The 21,638-nt window shown below is 40.8% G+C and overlaps 1 protein-coding gene across 1 annotated transcript in view; it reads right to left on the bottom strand.

The window, feature by feature from the left end:
• EZH2 (enhancer of zeste 2 polycomb repressive complex 2 subunit) overlaps window positions 1–21,579 on the bottom strand; it is a 64,916-nt gene extending 43,337 nt beyond the window's left edge. Inside the window, exon 1 of the mRNA XM_040471682.1 lies at window positions 21,478–21,579. The gene's annotated coding sequence lies outside the window, so the exon portion shown is untranslated. The remainder of the gene's footprint in view (window positions 1–21,477) is intronic.
• Window positions 21,580–21,638: the final 59 nt, after the last annotated feature.

Raw genomic sequence — 21,638 nt, 5'->3', positions numbered from 1 at the left:
GGGTAAGGGGCAACAAAGGTGACAACTCAACCTTCAAAGTTGGGCTGGATTTCAAAAGGCCAAGAGAAATCGGAAGGGACCCTAAGGTATGAGCAGAGGACAGCTAGATACAGGACTCTGAAGACGGGAAGGCCAGCGGGCAGGCCCCATGAGCAAAGATGGTCACCAAACTAGCTGAGGACCCCATATTACAGGCACTGAGGGAATGAGGAGAATAAACAGGCTTCAGAACTTGAGAGAAGTCAGCTGGAGGAGGCCACAGAGATAACGTGAAAAGGATAGTTTGACCTCACCTTTGGGCTGCTGACGTAGAGCAAAGATAACAGCCCGAAACCCCGAGAAGACTGAACTCGGGAGGGCGACCCCATCTTTGAGGCAAAGCACACAGTGTGGAAGACAGAAGATGCTGAGGCAGAGCAGAAAGACACCAAAGGCAGGAAGAAACTGGGGCTTTATTTAAGAAATAACTTGGTGGCAATCGTTTGCTCTCCTATCTGCCAGTTAACAGATGAGCTCAGGTAACTCTGTGCAAATCCTTTTCAAGACTTACGGCACTTCAAAGGCCTAGGAACTAGAAGGGAAAGCCATCAGATAAAAAGGGATTATGTTGCTTCATTAGCTCATAAACTCATCACAACTACCCCATCTGCTCCCTTGACAAACTCTTGGTCCTTGGAGGTAGCACCCCTGCACCTGAGGAAAGTTCCAGCAGAACATGGCACTTCTGATGTGAAGACAGGGACTACCACAGTTCATTTTTTTAAGGTACACATTTTATGTGCTGGTGAAGGGGCATCATTCCATCAATCACCATTTCCTGTTTTCAGACGAGAATCCTCCTTGTTGAATAGTCTGGAATCCCTTCCATGGCATTTCTACCATTAGTAACTTTATCTCTGATAAAGTATGTCACAATAAAACAGCCTCTGTACAAGTTGCAAGATCATCAAGAGAACATTTCAAAATTGATTATGGAACCAACCTCTCTGTAAGACAGCATGTATGCATAAATTTCCACGTTTATAAATTTCACACAGCTCCTCCAAATAAAGAAGTACATCAGTGAAGGCTTTAAGCTATAGGATGGTCTGGTACATACGCCCAATAGAGAAGAAATAGGTAAAATTATGGTAATTCACTTACAGGAGATTATCCAAATACAAGGATCACGACCTCTGAATAACAATCTAAGAAATAAATCTAAAAATGTTTGGACTGTTTGAAAGCACAGGGATAAACAGGCTGGTCCACTAAAAAGTAATAAAATTTAAGGCACCATTTATAAGAACGTTTTATATAAAATAAACCCTCTCCCACTATCACAGCATTTACAACATATTAAAATCCTATTTTCATGTTTTTCAATCCAACACATCCCCACTGTAAGTTCTTCAGTAGCAAGAACCATTTTTATTCATTTGTAAAATCGCAGAGCCTGGCTGTGTGCCTGGCAAGTACCTTTTAAAACAAACGCAAACAACAGGTCTATTAACGCATGCTGACCGTGAACTGCTCGAGTCCAGCTGTGCCCAGGTAGGAAAAGGGCAGGCCTTTCCACGCAGGGGCATGGGAACTGCGCCCCACTCCGGAGAAACCCCCAAGGAGATGAGTCTCAGAGACAATTAGGACCCTATGGTCCAGATGTCCCACCCATCAACAAGTCCAGAGCATACGACCCGGAGCTTCTGGAATTCTTTTTACTAAGGAAGTTGACGTGGCCTTACAGATCTTTACCAAACTAAGGATAACATCAGTACCTCACAGCTGGCCGCCAGCACCAAACACACGCAGAAAAACGGAGTAGTGAGCCTCCAGATGTCAGGCGGCCCTCACCCTTCCCAGCGAGTGGCAGCCTCGGATCAGGTTTTCCAAATGTTTTCCACCACACCACAGCCCAGCAAATATGAAGCTACAGGTCCAAATATTCATACATCAGCAGAAAGAAACCTATATGAAAATGACACGGCAGGGTGCCTGGGGGGCTAAGACCGTTGAGCGTCCAACTCGACTTGGGCTCAGGTCACGACCTCTCGGTTCGTGGTTTTGAGCGAGTCAGGCGATGCACTCACAGCACGGAGCCTGCTTAACATTCTCTCTCTCTCTCCCTCTCTCTGCCCTTCCCCTGCTTGAGGGCCCTCTTTCTCTCTCAAAATAAATAAACTTGAAACTTAAAAAAATAAAATGACATGGCACTAAATAGATGAGGATTTGCGAATACATACAATTTATGAATTTCTCATAGATGTTTAGTTCCATAGGTGAAATGGTACTATATGACTTTTATCCAGAATATGAATAGCTTCTCTCATTCAAAACAGAGCGTACAGCTGTCGTCACTAAAACAGGATTCTACCTATATGCAGTAAAACCAAAACAACAGGTATTCTTTAATTCAAAAAACAGACCCGATCATGGCAGGAGACTGTCAAAACCGTAATACAATGCAGCAAAACCTTACAGAATAGCCTACCTACATATAGGTTAAATAAAATCAAGGAAAATTACATAGTCTCGAGGCTATTGTATGAATCAACCAAACCCCGATATTCGGAACACAAGCCCCGGCATCCAGCTGTCCCCCTAGAGCAGACGTGGCGCTGTTCTGCCACCCGGCATCAGCTCACTTGCTCCGGACCTTCCCAGCAGCCCACCGCTCCCGGCACACAGTCCGGACACGTGACCAGACTGGTCTGGTCACAGGGAAAATCTCAGGAGGCTCCCTCCCAAGCGGGGACAAGAATGCTCACTCCTCCACTGAGACTCGAACCTGGATGGACGCTACCAAACAACCCTGGAAGCAAACCTGCACGCTTTCAAAAAGAGCCTGCAAAAAATGGAGTCAGTAACGGCAAAGGAAGAGACACGCAAAGCCACGACCTGGGCTCTCATCACCTCACTGAGCCCTGAACCAGGCGAGCTTTGCCGAACCAACTCCAGAACCTCAGTTACACGAGCCAAGAAATGCCCTCCTTTTTTGGGGGGTCGTAAACCAGTTCGGCTCGGGTTTTCCTGCCACATGAGACAGAGGGGCCTGAGACACATTCTCGTGTGGAAGGTACGCGCACAATCCTGCCCGAATTAACAGATGTGTTCTGGTGAGCATCTCCTCGCAGTCACGGTGAGGGCATCACCAGAGGGCCCAGTTACAACAGTGGGGCTCTGCTGCCCACCTGGTAAGGAGCCTCCTCCATCCTCGGGTCTGTACAGCCCCTGCGACATGCCAGGACACACGTCTCCACCTCTCTGGGGACAGGACACACAGCCCAAAGAACCAGCGTTCCTGTCCCCCGGGTCCAACCTGCGAGGGCCCTTTACTGAAGATGGTATCCCCGCCCCTCCCTCCTTACTCAGTCAAGGACAAGGAATTAAAAAAAAGAAGTTCCCTAGGCATTTTCCGTTCCCCCGATGCCTCTCTTTAAAGGTTCTTCATTCCTAAGTGATTTGCTGAATCAAGGCACTAGCCATGTAGTTAGTCTTGCCCGGTTCTGTTTCTACTTGTCTTAAGAAAACTAAGTAATAAACTACATGTACTACTTATCCTCCCTAACTAAATTAATAGCACTAACTCGACTCTTTACGGACTACCAGACTCAATAATGTCAAATCCAAACCTAACAAAATTTAAATATGACGACGACAATATTCTTGATGTCTTTCCCTAACTAGAATGTCTTTTTACTTGAGTAAGAATGCCATAAAATTGCCCATTTTGAAAAACTGCCAGTCTTCAATAGTGCTTTTATGTTTAAAATGCTTTGAGGGCGGCTGTCTCATTTAACAATTTCATTTATTTTATTTTTTTCCAAGTTAAACTCTCAGCCAACGTTGAGGCTTGAACTCACGACCCCAAGATCAAGAGCCGGCCAGGCGGCCCAATTTCATTTATTTTTCTAAGTTAAAAATCCACTGTTTTAATAAACTCAAATATAAGTTAACAGTAATTAAGATTTGCAGGTAAGAAGGAGACAGATACAAAGAGAATTTAGAGCGACATGTCGATGTTACTCTTGGTAAGACAAAAATTAATTGCCCGAGAAGCAGATCTCCTGCCTGAGGGGAAATAAAGACTGTGTGTCCTATGAAAGGAAGGGAAGATGGTGAGGGAGGAACCCGGAGCCAAACCAGTCAAGACTCCGTCTCAGGCCACCACCCCCCCCCCCCCCCCCCCCCCCGGGAGTGTTAGGTCCACAAGGACTCAGGCTGGGTTACGCTCCTGCTCAGCCAAAGCTGGAACTTGAGTAGCAAACTAAATCACAATGGGATTAGAGTAACCGAATTAACAAAATAAGTATCCATGAGTCCATGACAGAAATAAGTGGTTAATAAATTAATGGGGGGGGGGGGGGGACAAATCACCCTTACAAGGAATTCTAAATAATAATAATTCTGTAACAGGAGAGGGAGAGCTCAGGTCCCTTCTCCGTGAGCACGGGCTGGACTCAGTAACTGGCTGCCACAGGAGAGTACGGCTCGGGAAACAGTAAGGTCACAGCACAGAAGCCCAGAAGGCACCACCCTCAAGTGATTATGGTTAAAAGATCAGGGATGAACCACGCGGTCGTCATGCACAATGTAACGCGATGTGATGAGAAGGGATGTCACTTCTGTGGTATTCTTCCCCCAAACCTCACAGCCCATAGCCTCAGTCTAGAGCAGGAGAAAAAACAAAAATCAGACAAACCCAAACCAAAGGACATTTCTGCAAAATACTTGACCAATATTCCTCAAAACTATCAAGAGGACTTGAAAGCAAGGAGAGTCTGAGGAACCGTCACAGATGTGCGGGCCTAAGATCATTCAGTGTGATATGGTCTCTGGCCTGGATCCTGGGACAGAAAAAAAACAAACATCAGTGGAAAAACTGGTAAAATCCAAATAAAGTCTCTAGTTTAATTAACGGTATCATACTGATGTTGCTTTCTACATCTTGACAAATGTACCAGGGTTACCGAAATCTAGTTATTCCAAAATAAAGTTTTTAAAACACACACACACACACACACAAAGAAAGAGAGAATTAAGTTCTACAACAACCAAATATAAAGACATTCACTTTTAAAATGACATCGACTTGGACGCCTGGGTGGCTCAGTCAGTTAAGCATCCGACTTCAGCTCAGGTCATGATCTCACAGTCCATGAGTTCAAGTCCCGCGTAAGGCTCTGTGCTGTGCTGACAGCTCAGAGCCTGGAGCCTGCCTTGGATTCTGTGTCTCCCTCTCTCTCTGCCCCTCCCCTGCTCATGCTCTGTCTCCCTCCGTCTCAAAAATAAATAAAAACATTTTTTAAAAAAATTTTTAATGACATCAACTTTTGGGTAGCCTGCAGGCTCAGCTGGTGGAACATATGACTGTCGATCTCAAAATTATAAATTTGAGCCCCATGTAGGGTGGGGTATAGAAATTACTTAATAACAAAACCTTAAACACACAAACAAAATGACATCCACTTTTTAAAATGCTAAACAGGGACATCAGGGTAGCTCAAGTCATGATTTCACAATCATGAGATTGAGCCCCACGAGGGAGGGGTCTGTGCTGGGCATGGTGTGGAGCCTGCTTGGGATTCTCTCTGCCCCTCCCCTGTGCAAGTGCACAACCTCTCTCAAAAAAAATAAATAAAATGATAAACAAACAAAAATACATTAAAAAGTATTAAAATCCAATGTAAAATGTTAAATAGGAAAAACAACAAAAAAAATGATTAGAACTAATTTGAAAACAAAGTTAAAAAGAACAGGCAGTAATTAAGGGCAACCAGTACTTTTATGAACCTTAACTTCAAACAAAATTGAGGGGAAGATTCCCACATATAATTGTACTATTTTAAAACTGAGATAACCTTGTATTTGAACAATTTAAAAGGAAGAAAAAAAAAACTCCATAAAAGCTTTAAGATGATGTCTACTTAAAAAGATAATGCACATTTAGGCTGCACTAATAGAACTACAGAATCTGAACCAAGGAAATAATTGTGCTCTGATACACATGCACTGATCAGACGAACCAAAAGGATTCTATACAATTCAAGTCCAGTTTAGGTGTGCTTAAGACAGCCAGAAAAACAGATCTTTGCCCCAGCTGCGAAGACAGCATTAAGCACATTACACAGAAAAGAGCATTTGAGTTTAGAATTTGAACAGAGAGAAGTGTTAATATACATTCACTCATTCAACACACACTTAGTGAACACCTAACACATACCGGGTACTATTACAGAAACTGAAGAATTAGCAGTAAACAAAACAGACAAAAATCTGCAACCCCATGAACTTAAAATCTACTTGGATGGAAATGATCAAAAACAAAGTGAAATGTTTAGTATGTAAGATAGTGTTAAGTGCTATGAAAGTGCCCAAACCAAAGACAGGGGTGGTCAGCTGACAAAAAAAGGAACCTGGGCTAAAACACTTAAGGTAAATTTCCCCGGTAGAGATTCCCAAATAATTGGATTAAGTATCTATCCGATGTAGATTTCAGTACTCTACAATTCTCCAGTGATCAACACAGCCTGATAGGCTTTTCCACTGACATTAAAGATGGCATTCAAGGATTGCCAGGTGCCACTGTTCAGGTTAACTACTAGGTCTGATTATCCCGAACAAATAAAAAGTTAACAACACCATTTTATAAAATATATTTATGCAAATACCCATTATCTGTGTTAATGTTATATCAAGCCAAATTAAAGGAACAGATTTGTAAAACTGGTCCTGAGGCTACAGCATTCTGTTACAAGCTCTAATGTTGGCTATTCAGTTTTAACCAAACAGTATCATTAAATACGTGCTCAACTGACCGTATTTAATTTCTAACTCTGCTTTGGTTTTACCGTAAGAAGTTTTTAATCTGTAACATCTCCAGGGAATATATAAACAAAATTAAAGTCAAGTCAACTCTCAGATTCCATTTAACACTCGAGTTCCAAGAACATATTAGGAAAATCTGGGGCACTGAAGTAATTCAGGAATAGAGCACTATGTGCTCTGACTGGGTTAACGGCAATGTGAATGCAGAAAAAAGATACCAAGAGACATTCTAAAATTAAAAATCAGATGTACTTACAGGAGAAGGAAAAAGGACAGATCAAAAGAGGTTAAGGCCTTAAGTGAGCCATCTAGATGACAAAGAATTTGGCACTTATGATGCAGATTGAGACGTTAATTACTCACAGGGTTGTCCCCAACAGAGAGAATGATGGACCCTTCACAGGAAGGTTCACAGGAAACATACACACCTTTCTTCTCAAGCATCTGGTCTCAGGACCCCTTTAGTTCATCTGGGCTCTCTCTAACTGCAGGTATCCAGCATCTTAGAAATTACAACCTGAGGGGCGCCTCAGTGAGGGGTGGCTCACTGGTTAAGCACCTGATTTCAGCTCAGGTGATGATCTCACGGTTTGTGAGTTCGAGTGCTGACAGCCCAGAGCCTAGAGCCTGCTTCGGATTCTGCGTCTCCCTCTCTCTCTGTCCCTCCCCTGTTCACACTCTGTCTTGCTCTCTCTCAAAAATAAATAAAAACATTAAAGAGAGAGAGAAAGAAATTACAACCTGAGAAATTTTTAAGCCACCAACTCATTTGGGGCACATGGGTGGCTCAGCAGGTTGAGCATCTGACTTCAGCTCAGGTCATGATCTCACAGTCCATGGTTTCAAGCCCACGTCGGGCTCCATGCTGACAGTGCAGGGGCTGCTTGGGATTCTTTCTCTCCCCCTCTCTCCACCCCTCCCTCATTCACGCCCTCTCTCAAAATAAATAACTTAAAAAAAAATCAACTCATTTAAAAATAATAGCAAGGTTATTACATGTTAATTGAAATAACACCTTTTAATTAAAAAACTATTTTCTGTTTAAAAAAAAGTCAGCAAGTGTATGGTTCTACATTTTTGCCAATTTTTAAAATATCTGTCTTAAAAGAAGACAGCTGGATCTTATCTGCTTCTGCATCCAATCTGTTACAATGCTGTTTTGGTTGAAGAATATGAAGAAAATCCATTTCCAAACAGGTATTTAGCTAGAAAATGGGAGTGTCTGAACAGCCTTGAGGTCACTGTGGATCTCATTACGCTTAAATTGCCCTATGAAAAAAGTAGCTAGTTGAGTTTCAACCTCCTAAGTACTTGTCCTCAAGACCACACTATTCTTCCATAAGCAGTGGTAGTTCCTTAACATCATCCCCCATCTGAGAAATATTGGTCCACAGGGTCATGCAGATTTTCCAGGAATTGACCTATTTCCAAAAATCGTATTTGGTAAAGCCACTGAGCTCATCAAAAAAGTCTTTTTATTAAGTATTTACTGGGAAGCTGTCAAGCTCAGTGACAGATACACATTTTCCGAAAATTCTAATTTTTGCTTGAAAGGTCGAACATTATCATCGGCGACAAATACAGTTGTTGTTCTCCTTGAAGGACAGGCTCCCCTCCCTGAAAAATGTTTGCCAAATACCTGTCTGAATAATCTTAGTCTGTCTGTCAACCCCTCTTTCAAGTAAAAATGTTCTCCATGAAAAAAGCGGCCAATGCAGCCTGCAACTCGATCACGTCAGCGCCGTCCTCGTCCTGGAGGCCAGACCCGGCATACTTTGGTCCACAGCACTTTACACGTTCCCATCCTGTGCAACAGTATATTTAAAACATGCACACTCAGGATCAGAGTTAATAAAATCAGCGACTTGACATTCTCTATAACTGTTTTTTTGGTGTTTTGTTTTGTTTTGTTTAGCTCTAAGGTGCCCGTGGTTTTTACCCACTATTGCTTCTCCACCACAGGTGCGTATGTCAACACAAGGAAGGAAGGAAGGAAGAAAGGACGGAAGGGAAAGAAAGAGGCAAATGACATTTTAGTATTTTACAAAGATGACTTCACAGACCCTCTGAGGTCCACAGACCGTGCTTTGAGAACAGCCACCGTAAGTACATCCAGACACCGTATGAATCAGAACCCTAACAATCCCTTCCTTTCCATTTGCCTCGCAAAGCACCTAGAATGGACAATATATTCCAATTACATACTTCTAAAAGACACACTTACAAGAACGAAGGCCTAGAAATCACCATTCTTGCAACTAAAAACAAAAATCCACGTGACGAATATTTAATGAGGGATACTTTGCCCTGCCAAACTATGGAACCTAAACGGTAAGATTTGGCATTCATCTGTGCCAAATTAAGAGACTAAGGTCTAACAAAATGCATTATAAAGAAATTGCTTATTTTCACCCATCTGTCTGTCCTACCCTTCCTTCACCACTGTAAGAAAGCATCATCAATGGTCACGGTCACTCTTCTGACCCTCCAGCTACCTAAAACCACCTCGTCCTACCAACCAATGCCCCACATACTCACACTTCACCCTGCTCCCATAAAAGAAAGATAAAATAAAAATCTTGTTCCAGGGACCTTTTCAATTCCTAGGATGCCTCTACTTGTATTTAAAAAGGAGAAAAATGACAAAAATATGCAAGCTCACTACTGCTGGACACAAGCATTCCACCCAAACACCACGCAAAACACTAGCAGAAGAAACTTCCACAACTTCTGTTTGAAGGACCTGGGAAAGCCAGAAATGAGAGCTATTATCAACCAGAATTTATGGAGCATTCTGAAAATCTAAACACCGTGTTGCAACAGGCATCTTGGTGCCTAAACTTTAGCAGACCACTCGGACACGCAACTACAGATAAGCAAGTATCATGAACAGCATTTGTGTTCAAGTGTTGAGGAAACAGATGAGCCAGTGGCTACGGAGAGAGAGAAATAAGGGCAAAAACACGTATCTCATTTGTAGCCCTGGTTTAAGTAATACTAAAAACGCACAGTACTGTCAAAAGGCTCAGAAAAATTACGGTAACGTGGCATCTTGGCTGAATAGAAAACACTGATTTGATTGTTACAGCGAATGTGAGTAGACCCTAAACTAATGCATTTTGCACAAAAATAAGATCACTCTTCTCCTCTAGCAGAAGAGTAAACTAAACTCGAAGTTCAACATGGAGGCTTACAGACCAGCATTCCTGTGTTTATCTGAAAAGGCTATCAGTTTACAAAGACAAATCTTAGAAAAGAAACGGCCATCTAAATTTAAACCAACTGGAGGGGGTGCCTGGCTGGCTCAGTCAGTGGAGCATCCAACTCTTGATCTCTGGGTCATGAGTTCGAGCCCCATGCTGAATGTAGAGATTACTTAAAAAAAAAAAAAAAGTTCCATAAATTTAAACCAATTAGAGAACTGAACTATCATAAATATTGTAAAGAAGCTGCTTCAACTTTATAAAACAGATTAAAGTGACACTCAGAAATTAAAGTTTTCTTTGGGGCACCCAGCTGGCTCAGTTAGTGGAGCGTGCAACTCTTTCTTGATCTCGGGGTTGTGAGTTTCAGCCCCATCTTGGGTGTAGAGATTACTTAAAAACATCATCTTAATAATTCTGAATTGAAGGAAAAAAAAAAAAAAAGGACTGGGGAGTTCAAACTACTAAGCCCAAACCGTGTGCAGAACCTCTCAGAATTTCCAGGTATCCTGCAAGCCAAGTGACCATTATGTGGCAGTTTCGGCACCTGCACGTACACAAGGGGATAAAATGTCTGCGAGTGCCATCGCTTTCATCTATGGACACCCACAGAAGTCTTCACTGAGTGAGACCCTTCAGAAATTCCTCTGGCTCATCTCGGCCCTAACGTTCATTTTCCTGCTAAGAATGATAGTAGTTTCGGGACAAGATGGAAGTCAAGGAGGTAGGTAGGGGTAGTTAGGAGCTACAAACATTTCCATGGCTTTCCTACACTTAAGGTTTCTCACGAATAGAACTGTACTGCTGAGGTTCTATATTAAGGTACTAGGTAACCTTACAGCATCATTTACAACGAATGATATTTTTCAGTATCTGTTTCACCAAACATATATGTTATCTATCTAATTTATAGTATAACATCACTTATCACTAATATTTAATGCCCTGGGGGAAAAAATCTCTTTTTCAGCCTCCAAATATCTATGGAAATGCTATAAGGAATTCATCAACTGCAGGGAAACCCATCATATAATCCCTGCAGTTACCGCCCTGGAATTTCCACAGTGACACAAAGGTTTTTAAGCAGGAAAAAAGACTTCCATCCCAGCACTTCCATGTGGCAGAGGAGAAAGAGAAGGCTAGGACGAGCACCCACCATCTAGGCCTCTGACTCTGGGGCCAGGAAACACAGCACTTTGGGAGTCCAGAGTTAAATACTGGTATTTTCACTAGCACAGAAGGTCTCTTTACACAGGGTAAGGAGGCGAACATCTCACCCTTTATCTGAATAGTCCTAACGGGTGAAGACTGAGGCAACCAACAGTGGGAAGAAATTTCCTTTCCAGTAAATGTGTATGGTACAGCCGGTATTTGGTTGCATGCTGTTAGCAGCTAACAAATGACACCAGACAAATGGTGAAGAAAACTATTTCATTTCTTTAAATACAAGAGTAAATTCTGTAAGAAAAACTGGAAAATAGTAACTTTGAACTTGCCAATGCAGTTCTGTGTGGACAGAAACTATTTTCATTACACACAATACTCTCCAAATGGTACTGCACTTTGGATACTTCTGGTCACCAAATGTGTGGCGACACCAACTGGCCGTCCCACAATTTAACTCAATGCTGCCGCGAGCTACCTGGAGAGATTTGTCCCACCCTACTTCAGATGCCAACCGCAAGTCCAGATTGTCACCTGAGCTCCTACCAACTAGCTACAGACTGTAGGCTCCCATGATCCCCTTCTTGGTTTCAATTCATTTGCTAGGGCAGCTCACCGAACTCAGGCTAACAGTTTCTTTACTAGGTTACCAGTTTGTTATAAAAGGATGTAACTCAGGAAGAGCCAGATAGAAGAGATGCACGGGGTGAGGCACGTGGAAAGGGGGCGGGGCTTCCACTGGGGGGGGGGGGGGGGCGCGGCAGCAATCTCCCAGCAGCTCCTTGTGGGCACCAACCCAGCCCTTCTGGGTTTCTCCAGAGGCTTCCTTAGGTTAGCATGACTGAACTCCGTATCTCCAGCCCCACTCCCTCCCCAGAGGCAGGGGACAGGGAGGGTCTGCAAGTTCCATCCCTTCTAATCCCAATATTAGTTCCCCCAGGAACTAGCCCCATCCATAGGTGCTTTCCCAAGTCACTTCATTTGCACAAACTCACGTAAGGTTCAAAGGGGTTTGTTGTGAGTATCAAGACACCTTCATCACTTACGAAATTCCAAGGGTTTTAGGTGCTCAGTGCTAGATACAGGATAAACTGATTACAAATCACAATATACCAATCTGATTGTTTACAAAGTTAGTTTAGTCAGATACATAACAGTCCTAAAAAAGCTTTTAGGTGCTCTTATTCCTATAATGCAGAGACAAAAAAGAGGAAAAAACGGGCTTAAAATCACCATTAGAGATTTTATGAATGAATTAATAAAAAGAATTTGAGAGAAATGCGTATCATGTAACAACTCAGTTAAATGCCAGCCACGAGGAAGCACAATCACCTGCGACAGGGATGTGACCTCCGGCCCAATGCTTCTCCAACTCCCCAGAGAAACGGCTCTAAATTGGAAAAAAGAAACCAACCACCTTGAGTCCTACAAAGGACCCAGAGGCAGCAAAAGCTAAGGGACTTTGGTCCTCCTAGCTGCGTGAGCCTATACAAGTCACTTACCCTCACACCAAGGTCCTACTTCTTTACCTCCGAAACTGACTTCCTCTTTGAAGGCACATGGAAGTCCTCAATAATCACAACTTGTTCAGTTACTTGTCCGTCTCCTTTTTGCAATGAAGATCAAGTCCACGAAAGCTCTTTGCTAAGGAGACACAACCGGTTTAATGGCAGAGCCTAGACTAAAGCCGAAGTTCTTTGCACAAAATCTAGCTGCCAATGGAAGCTGCCCTTTAAAAATACCTTCTTCACAGAACTTGAGCTCTGTGTTACAGGCAGATATTCTCCAAAGGCCAAATTGCTTACAGGCCAAAGCGCGACAGCAACTCATTTCCTTCCCAGCCTGTTCAAGCAACGTTTCTGACATTTATAAGTCTTCTTGATTTCTCTAGAAGGACATTTCCCAACCTTTTCTGATTCGTCAACATTTTGCATAGGAACATATCCCATAGTACCCACTGGGACTGTTTTAAACAGTTTTGCTATTTTTGCTTGTACTATTATATAATTTGAATATGGAAACAATTTACATCAAAAGTTTATAAATAAGGATACTCATTGCAGCTTCTTTCCACCTAGTAAGATGACAGATCAGTACAGTGGTAAAAAAAAATTCTAAAGTTTATCACACTAAAATCTTTAAAATATTCAAAGGACAGATATTTCATTTAGCAAATATATAGTGCTTATTTTAAAATAATTAAAAATGCATGATTTTCAACAAAATTTAAAAGGAAAATGTTTGGTTTAGAGACCCCATATTTATGAGGCACACGGTAGATTCTCACTGAACAGTTGTTAGTTCTATTATTTGTAGGCACATGGCAGGCATTCGTGTATCTACAAATAAAATACGGTGGACATTTCACTATTAAGTTATGGCATCAAAAACGTACAAAAGCTGCTTTAATGACTGAAACTCTTTAACTGTTTAAAGAAAATCATCTTGGGGTGCCTGGGTGGCTCAGTCGGTTGGGTGTCTGACTTCGGCTCAGGTCATGATCTCGCAGTCCGTGAGTTCGAGCCCTGCGTAGGGCTCTGTGCTGACCGCTCAGAGCCTGGAGCCTGTTTCAGATTCTGTGTCTCCCTCTCTCTCTGACCCTCCCCCGTTCATGCTCTGTCTCTCTCTGTCTCAAAGATAAATAAACGTTAAAAAAAATTTTTTTTAATAAATAAATATTAAAGAAAATCATCTTATTTTCTTAAATTTGGGGGTTTACTTACAAAGCACTTCTCAGTCTTTAGTACCAAAAACAAAGGCACTATAGATAAAATAGCCATGATGTTTTGTCTTTTTGACACATTTTTAAAACTCATTAGACATCTTGACGTATGAATTTAGCTCACATGAATGCAACTGAGGGATAAAGATCATCCTGAGATAAATTTACAAAATTACTATCTGACACTCCTCACTTGCTTCCAGTTTCTCAACCTTTTTGCCCTTAATCAATGGTATATTAAAGATATAAATTAAAATCTTATAATAATACCTGACAATAAGTAACAAAGTTCACTGAGTGATACATAATATAGCCATGTAAAACTCACTTGATAGAATCTAGAAGGCTCTGCTTTAGGGGCAGGGGTGCTATTTAAATTACTTACTGATTTACTTCTAAAGAAGCGATCTACCAGGTTTTCATGGCTGCGATCGTAAATCCATTTCACAAAAACTTTATTTCTATCCACTATGTACAAAACCCTTTTCTACCTGCACCACGCAGATGAGTAAAATAATGTTTAAAATGAAGGAGAGAGGGAAACAAAGAGATGTTCTGTGGTATTGCTTTCTACGCAGGAGATAAACTATCTGGTTTGGTTGGGAAAGTTTAAGGGTGTTTTGAGCCAAACAAACTAAACAGTATCTTGAGATGCTAAAATGGCAGGGAAGGCATTCCAGAAAGAAGACAGAGCACAGACTTTCCACAGGAAACTTCCTGGAGACTAGTAAAAAGACCAATCGAGTGCAACAGAGGAAGGGGATAAGAAAGCTATCAGAGAGGAGACCAGTTAAGATACAAGAGTTCAGGCTGCTCTGCAGACTGCCTAGCTTCAGGAGTGTCTTACAGGAACTGACACCCAGGGAAAGACTGAGTTGGGCAAGGGCATGGTAACTGGCAGAGGTCTAGGACGCCCGACTGAAGCCCAGAGGCTTGCGTCCCCCATGCCCTTTACTAAATAAGGAGGGGGAGGAGTAATGGATTACTTGTATGATGAAGAAAAACTGAAAATTGTGAGGGTAATCCAGCTGTTGAGCAAAAGAAAGAATGGATACTCTGCAGAGATAAAACAAGCAGATGCAGAAATCAAGTATATATGTTCTTAAAAACCATCTGTGTATATAACAAAAAATTTACTTAACTGTCAAAATAGGTAGACCAAGCTTGCAGTCTTACACTTTTGCACACCAGATTCTAAGATGAGGATTACTTTTGATTGACTCTTAATATTCTCTTTATCCTTTAATTCTAACAACTGAAAAGGTCTGAATTACCCAAAATTGAAAATTTAAAGAACTACTAAATATTATTACTTTCAAAAACAGCTCAATTTAAAAATTCCCAAAAAACTTAATAAAAATTCCAAATTAAAAAACTAAAAAATTAAAAACCCCCATGCCACACACCTAATATTATTCGCATAAATAATATCCTTTTCATTTTCAGGTCTCTGCAAACACGTAACAGTTTGTTACAGTAAGAACTAAATGACTTTTGGAATAAGAATAAATTAATTTTCACATAATTTAACTGAATTTAAACAATTATGCCTCCAGCATTAACAATTCTTAACTTGACCTATACATTGTCAGTAACACACAAAAACCAAAGCAAAAAATTTAGTAAACATTTGCAATATATACATGACACAGAATGTGTACCAAGAATATACAAAGACCTCTCAACAACTCATTTAGACAAAAAAACGCAGTTTAAATGGGTAAAAGTCTTGATCAAAAAAACGTACATGAATGGCCAATGAGACAGATGAAAAGATACTCAACATCACTGATCACCTGGGAAATCTGAATTAAAACCACAATGAGATACTTAACAGTTTTTAGGGGCCGACCAAGTGCACTCAGACCCACGGAGCTGGAACTGGAACCAGAACCCTTCGTGTCAAATGGCACAAACACGTGGGAAGAGTCTGGCAGTTTCTTCCAAAGTTAAACCAGTATTTACCGTATGACCCAGCAATCCAACTATGAGGTATTTACCCAAGAGAATTTAAAAGATATGCCCGCAAATATGACAAATGGTCATAACAGCTGAATTAATAGCCAAAAAAACTGGAAACAGCCCATGTGTCCACCAACACGTAAATGAATTAAAAAAACAGTACAGTCACACAATGAACTACTACTCAAATGAAGACGAAACCGCTGTAACAGGCAACAACATAGATAAATCTGAAAAACATGCAGGATTAAAGAAGCCAGTCACAGAAGAGAATACACTGTGTCACTCCGTTTTTAGGACACTCTTGAACGAGAAAAATGGGATCAGCAGCAAAAGAGGGAAATGACTGTATAAAGACCATAAAAGAACTCTGAAGACACCAGCGTCACCCCTTGACAGAGGTGGCGGTGACACACATGTATACATTTGTCAAAACTCTGCAGCCCGTAGTCTTCAAATGTGTTCATCTTACTGTACGAAAGTTATACTTCAATGAAGCTGGTTTTTCAAACTAAAAAACTGGTACCTTTCTAGAAAGCAACTTGACAAGGTCTACTAAAACTTGAACTGTGCATAATCTTGAAACAGCAATTCTCCTTGTAGAAAGTGGTCTCACAAATGATCAAAGATAGAGAAAGATGTTCTCTTCTTGAGGAGAGAACACAGTGTCCATCACAACTGGTTTACCGTGTGATGACACATTCATAAACTGGAATACGATGTATTCTACTTAACAAAACGGCCTAATAGCTCAGTGTTGGAAACGGCACACTTTTTCTATCAAGGGCCACATCGGAAGTATTTTAGGCTTAGCAGGCTATGTGCAGTCTCCTTGCGAATTCTTTTTTGGGAGTCTTGTTGTTTTATGACTCTAAGAAATACTAAAATCATTGGCAGTTCATTGGCCCTACCAAAAAAATAAGTAACAGACAAAACCCAGGCTGGACGCAAGAGATCATAACTCTGAAAACAAAGTGTGCAAATCCAAACCCTTAGGCTACCGCTACCTAGCTGTCACCCGCCCTCTGCACTTCTCATTATTGCGGTATCTACATAAAATATATAAAGTAAACAGAAGCACTGAGCACAGTGCCAAGGACACAGTGAGCACTAAAGAAATATTCGTTATTTTTTAATAAGAACAGGTCTCTATTGACCTAAAAAACTGCTCTCAGACAAAAGAACTTGATCCCAGTCTTGTAAAATTTATGTATAAATGCATATTCATATGAATACATTGAAAAGTTGGGGAAACTGTTATGGGTAGGGACTAGAATTGGAAGGATGGAGAAAGCTTTCACTTTGTAGTCTAAATTGTTTCAGTATTTTAAACTGAACACCTATTACTGAATCAATAGACATTTCTTTTTTTTTTTTTTTTAATTTTTTTTTCAACGTTTTTATTTATTTTTGGGACAGAGAGAGACAGAGCATGAACGGGGGAGGGGCAGAGAGAGAGGGAGACACAGAATCGGAAACAGGCTCCAGGGTCCGAGCCATCAGCCCAGAGCCTGACGCGGGGCTCGAACTCACGGACCAAGAGATCGTGACCTGGCTGAAGCCGGACGCTTAACCGACTGCGCCACCCAGGCGCCCCTCAATAGACATTTCTAACATAAAGCATATGTAGCACCATATTCTTTACTTATAGGTCCTTAGCACATATTTCAACTTGCTAAGTGTTTAGTTCCATTCATGAGAAAGTATATTAATTCTCAAAATCAATACTGGCACAATAACTAAAAATCAACCATTTAACAACTTGTGCCCAAACAAAGTGACTCCACAGACCACACTTAAAACTCAACTGTACTCCTCCCTAGAGCAAACACCATTAAAGCTCTGGCTGAGAAAGAAATCTGCAAAGACATCTTTTAGTTTGTCTAGGGCATCAGACTGTACCTCCCAGACAACTACAAATTACCTACTTTTAAATATACCTTTCTGATGGAGTCAAATAAACTCTCTTCTTGGGACCAACAAGTCTTTAATCATCCAGGAGACCAGCAGATAATATGGAGTAGATGATACGGAGTCCAACAATTTGGACTCCAACTTGGATCCTGACTACAAATCCCTAGCTGGATGATCCTGGACAAATTCTTAAGCCCTTTAGACCAAAGTTTCCTTAACCGGTAAAGGTTTGCAGAGTGCAATGCTATCACCATTGTTTAGTTTTTTCCCATTGTAAAAATACACAAAATTTAACGTTTTAACGATTTTTAAGTGTATAATTCAGCGGCATTAAGCACATTCAAAATGCTGCTTAACTATCACCACCATCCACGTCCAGAATTTTTGCATCATCCCAAACAGGAACTCTGTGTACCCATTAAACACTAATTCCCCAACTCCCCTCTGCTCTCGGCCCCTGGAAACATCTATTCTCCTTTCTCGCTGTGAGTTTGCCAATTCTCAGTATCTCCCATGACCGGAATCACACAATTTTTCTCCTTTTGTGTCTGGCTTATTGCCCTCCTCATGTTTTCAGGGTTCATCAACGCTGCTGTATCATGTGTCAGGCAGGATGTCACTCTTTTAACGGCTGAGTACTACTCCATTGTATGCGTATACCTCCATTTGTTTATCCATTCAGGTTGATGGATGCAGGGTGGTTTTAACAGTAATTAAAAATAAAGCATCTCATGTAAATGTTACCACAATAGGAAACAAAACCAGCCAATGAATAAAGCATCTGGCAAACAGCAGGTGTTTTCATGTCTTTTTTCATCTTTGTTTTTGTCATATCTTTGTACTAAGTAGTATAGTGGCAAGATATGGGACCATCTTAGAAACTTATCAGCTATGCCTTTTGAGAGGTTATTGGATTTGCTAATCTATATTTATCCTATCATTTTAAAAGAATGAAGAGGCTACACCAGTAAATAATCTGTAATTACACTGGCACTACTTCCTTCAGTTTTAGCTCCAAAACCCACCTCGAAGTATTTCAATAAAGAACTCATCAATTTAACTAGACACCTTTCAATTAGAAGATTTACTACTGTCTCCAACACTTTCCCCTCCTTTTATTTCTGTACAAGGACCATCAATACTGACATCAAATCAAATTAAGCAGATAGTATATGCAAGGTACCCAGACATTCATCAAGTTTCTCTCTAGCTGCCTGAAATACCAAATCTGAACACCAATGGAATACCTAAAAGGATATACAATTTTCAATGTCTTCGAGTATTATAACTAGGAGAAACCTTGGAACTTATCCACCTTTACAATTATTTTTCTTTATAATCACTGCTTCTCAAAGAGGAACAAAAACACCTCCCAAAGTTCACAACGGAAGGATTAACATACCCTATGTGCTTTGCAAAAAGTTCCTTTGTCAAATTATTTTCATATTTTGAAATGAAAATGATAGTTTGCTATTCTCTAGCAACTACTAGGTATACAAAGAAAAACAAGCCTCTGCCTCAAAGCGCTTAGAGTGCAGTGAGGGAGCCGGATGCATAAACAAGTGATTACAATACAATCTGATCCATGCTTTAATAATAAAGTATGAACAAAGCCCTGTGGAACACAAGGGTGCCTGGGAATTCAGGGAAGGCCTCTAGAAGGTAAAGGTATCCTCTCATTGTGAACCTTTCCCTGAATTTAATGAGCTGTTCCTCTCCACGGAGGCTCTACTAAAGATCTCACCTGTGTCCAGAATCCTTCACAACTCATAGAAAATGTCTTCATCGTTTGTACTGACAAAGACTTCAAGGCAAATCCATAAATCATTTCTAATTGGCCCCAGAATACATTAAACCACTGGAGAAAGTTTTGTCAGTTTTTAAAAAGCAGATCAACTTTCTTAATCACTATTTATTTAGACCAATACGGAAATTAATTCACACTCCTTGAGTATACCAGTTCAAGGGATAGAAGATATCCTAGAAAAATCTGTGACCTGGAGAAATCCGCTTAAAATTTTTAAATGGCTGATACAAAGACAATTACTTATATATACGCATGCAAGGCAAAGCTGGTATGAAAGTATTAGAACTTTTTGGGGGGGACCTAAATCAACAAGTGTTCTTGTTTTTTTAAATCAGTGCTACTTAAAACTGATTTGTACACATTCACAATTCAACCAGAAATAAATTAAAACAAAAATTTTAAGCCAGCTCCCCAAAAAGGCTTTTTAAAAAAAATCTTGGGGCAAGTTTGAGGATAATAATTATCAATTACAGAATACACAAGGGAAAAACTAGAATTTATCCCAAAAGACCCAAATTTCTGTCAAAACCTGCGTAACGCATGTAACGACAGACAAAAACTATCAGAATTTTTTAATATACAATTATCAGCAACTAAATGCAAACATTATTTAATAATCTCAACCCTGGAAAGTCTGTTCTGTGGTGTCTAACACGGCAAAATACGGATAATAAAGACTTTTACACTGCATTTCTTTGTCTCCCGTTTTTATGAAACCATAAAAAAATAGTGGGTGCATATTAGATCTTTCTCAGAACACAAATCAGAAGAGTGCCTATGTGTTTCTGAATTCCTTTTCTTTGAATCTATTCACTTTCCAAAAAATCAGAACCGAAGATGCAATTTTTCTAAGTGTTTCCAAGATTTTAAACATTACATACCCTAATGCACCTCCAAAAAGACAGGATTCTTTATATCCAGGACTAGAATGCTATCATCTATCCCCAACTTAGAGACTATGAAAAGAAAATCAAAATATATCTTAATTTTATTTGCAATTAAACGAAAATGCTTATCAATAAACAAGCCATGTTTGAACACCTGTTCATTTTATTCCTAAATATGATCTAAAATTGCTAATGCTCATAAATGAAGAGTAATGGAAAATAAACTCCAAAACCCATAAAAGCATATCCAACTGTACCAGCATGAGTTTTCCAAAGGTTTTTTTTTTAAATGTTGTTTTATGTAATATTAAAACGCCATAAAATTAAAGCGATCATCTTTGAAACCAAGAAAAGTAAACCTTGTAGTAAAATATTTTTAAATTCCAAAGACAGATTTTTATTTCCAAATGAATTTAAGTTTCAAAGACCCTGAGTGATAAACAAAGGAAGTTTGGCTTAACTGTGGACAGCACACATCCAATTTCTTAGGCAACAAACATTTCTGCAACCAGTCTTTTCTAACTCGCCAAAGCTATTGTTCACGGAAAATAAAACCAATTAATAAGAAATTGCAAGGCGTATCATCTAAACGCGCATTTGTCATAAGCATTTTATTTTCGTCAACTATTTCTACCTTTCATCCTCATTCAACCCCTAGGGATTTGGGGAGTAATCGCTTCCTAAATGACAGTTGATTTCGTTAGCACCTGTCGCCATTCTCGGACGCATCACACAAGTTGCCCAAAACAGCTTGTAAATTTTTTTTTTTTTTTTTTTTTTTTTTAAGATTTTGATTCTTTAGAAAGTGGGAACTCCCTGGGCGGGAGTTCACCAAGTTTTCCAAAATACCGTGCTTCTCAATTTCTCCCGTTTTCAAAAAGTGACCCCGTGGCACGGACTTTCTGGTGGTTGGAAGGGGGTACGCGAGGACGCGGGAACTCCACGGAAAGCCCTCCAAACGAGCCAAACCAGAAAGGAGGCGAACAGCCCGACCCTTCCCGAAAACTTAACCGAAAGCCAGACAAGGCGGCGAAGGCGGCCCGGGACTGCCCGGTCCGGAGAGGTTTCAGGCGGCTCCGGGGGAAACGTCAGATGCGCGGCTCCTCCGAGTCCCGTCTCCGCACGCCGTCCCGGCCGCCGCGGCCCCGCCGAGCCTGCGCGCGCGCGCGGGG

This window comes from Herpailurus yagouaroundi, unplaced genomic scaffold (assembly GCF_014898765.1).
Source record: "Herpailurus yagouaroundi ecotype Mexico unplaced genomic scaffold, PumYag 100, whole genome shotgun sequence".
Lineage (NCBI taxonomy): Eukaryota > Metazoa > Chordata > Mammalia > Carnivora > Felidae > Herpailurus > Herpailurus yagouaroundi.
This window is presented reverse-complemented; position numbering and strand designations above follow the sequence as displayed.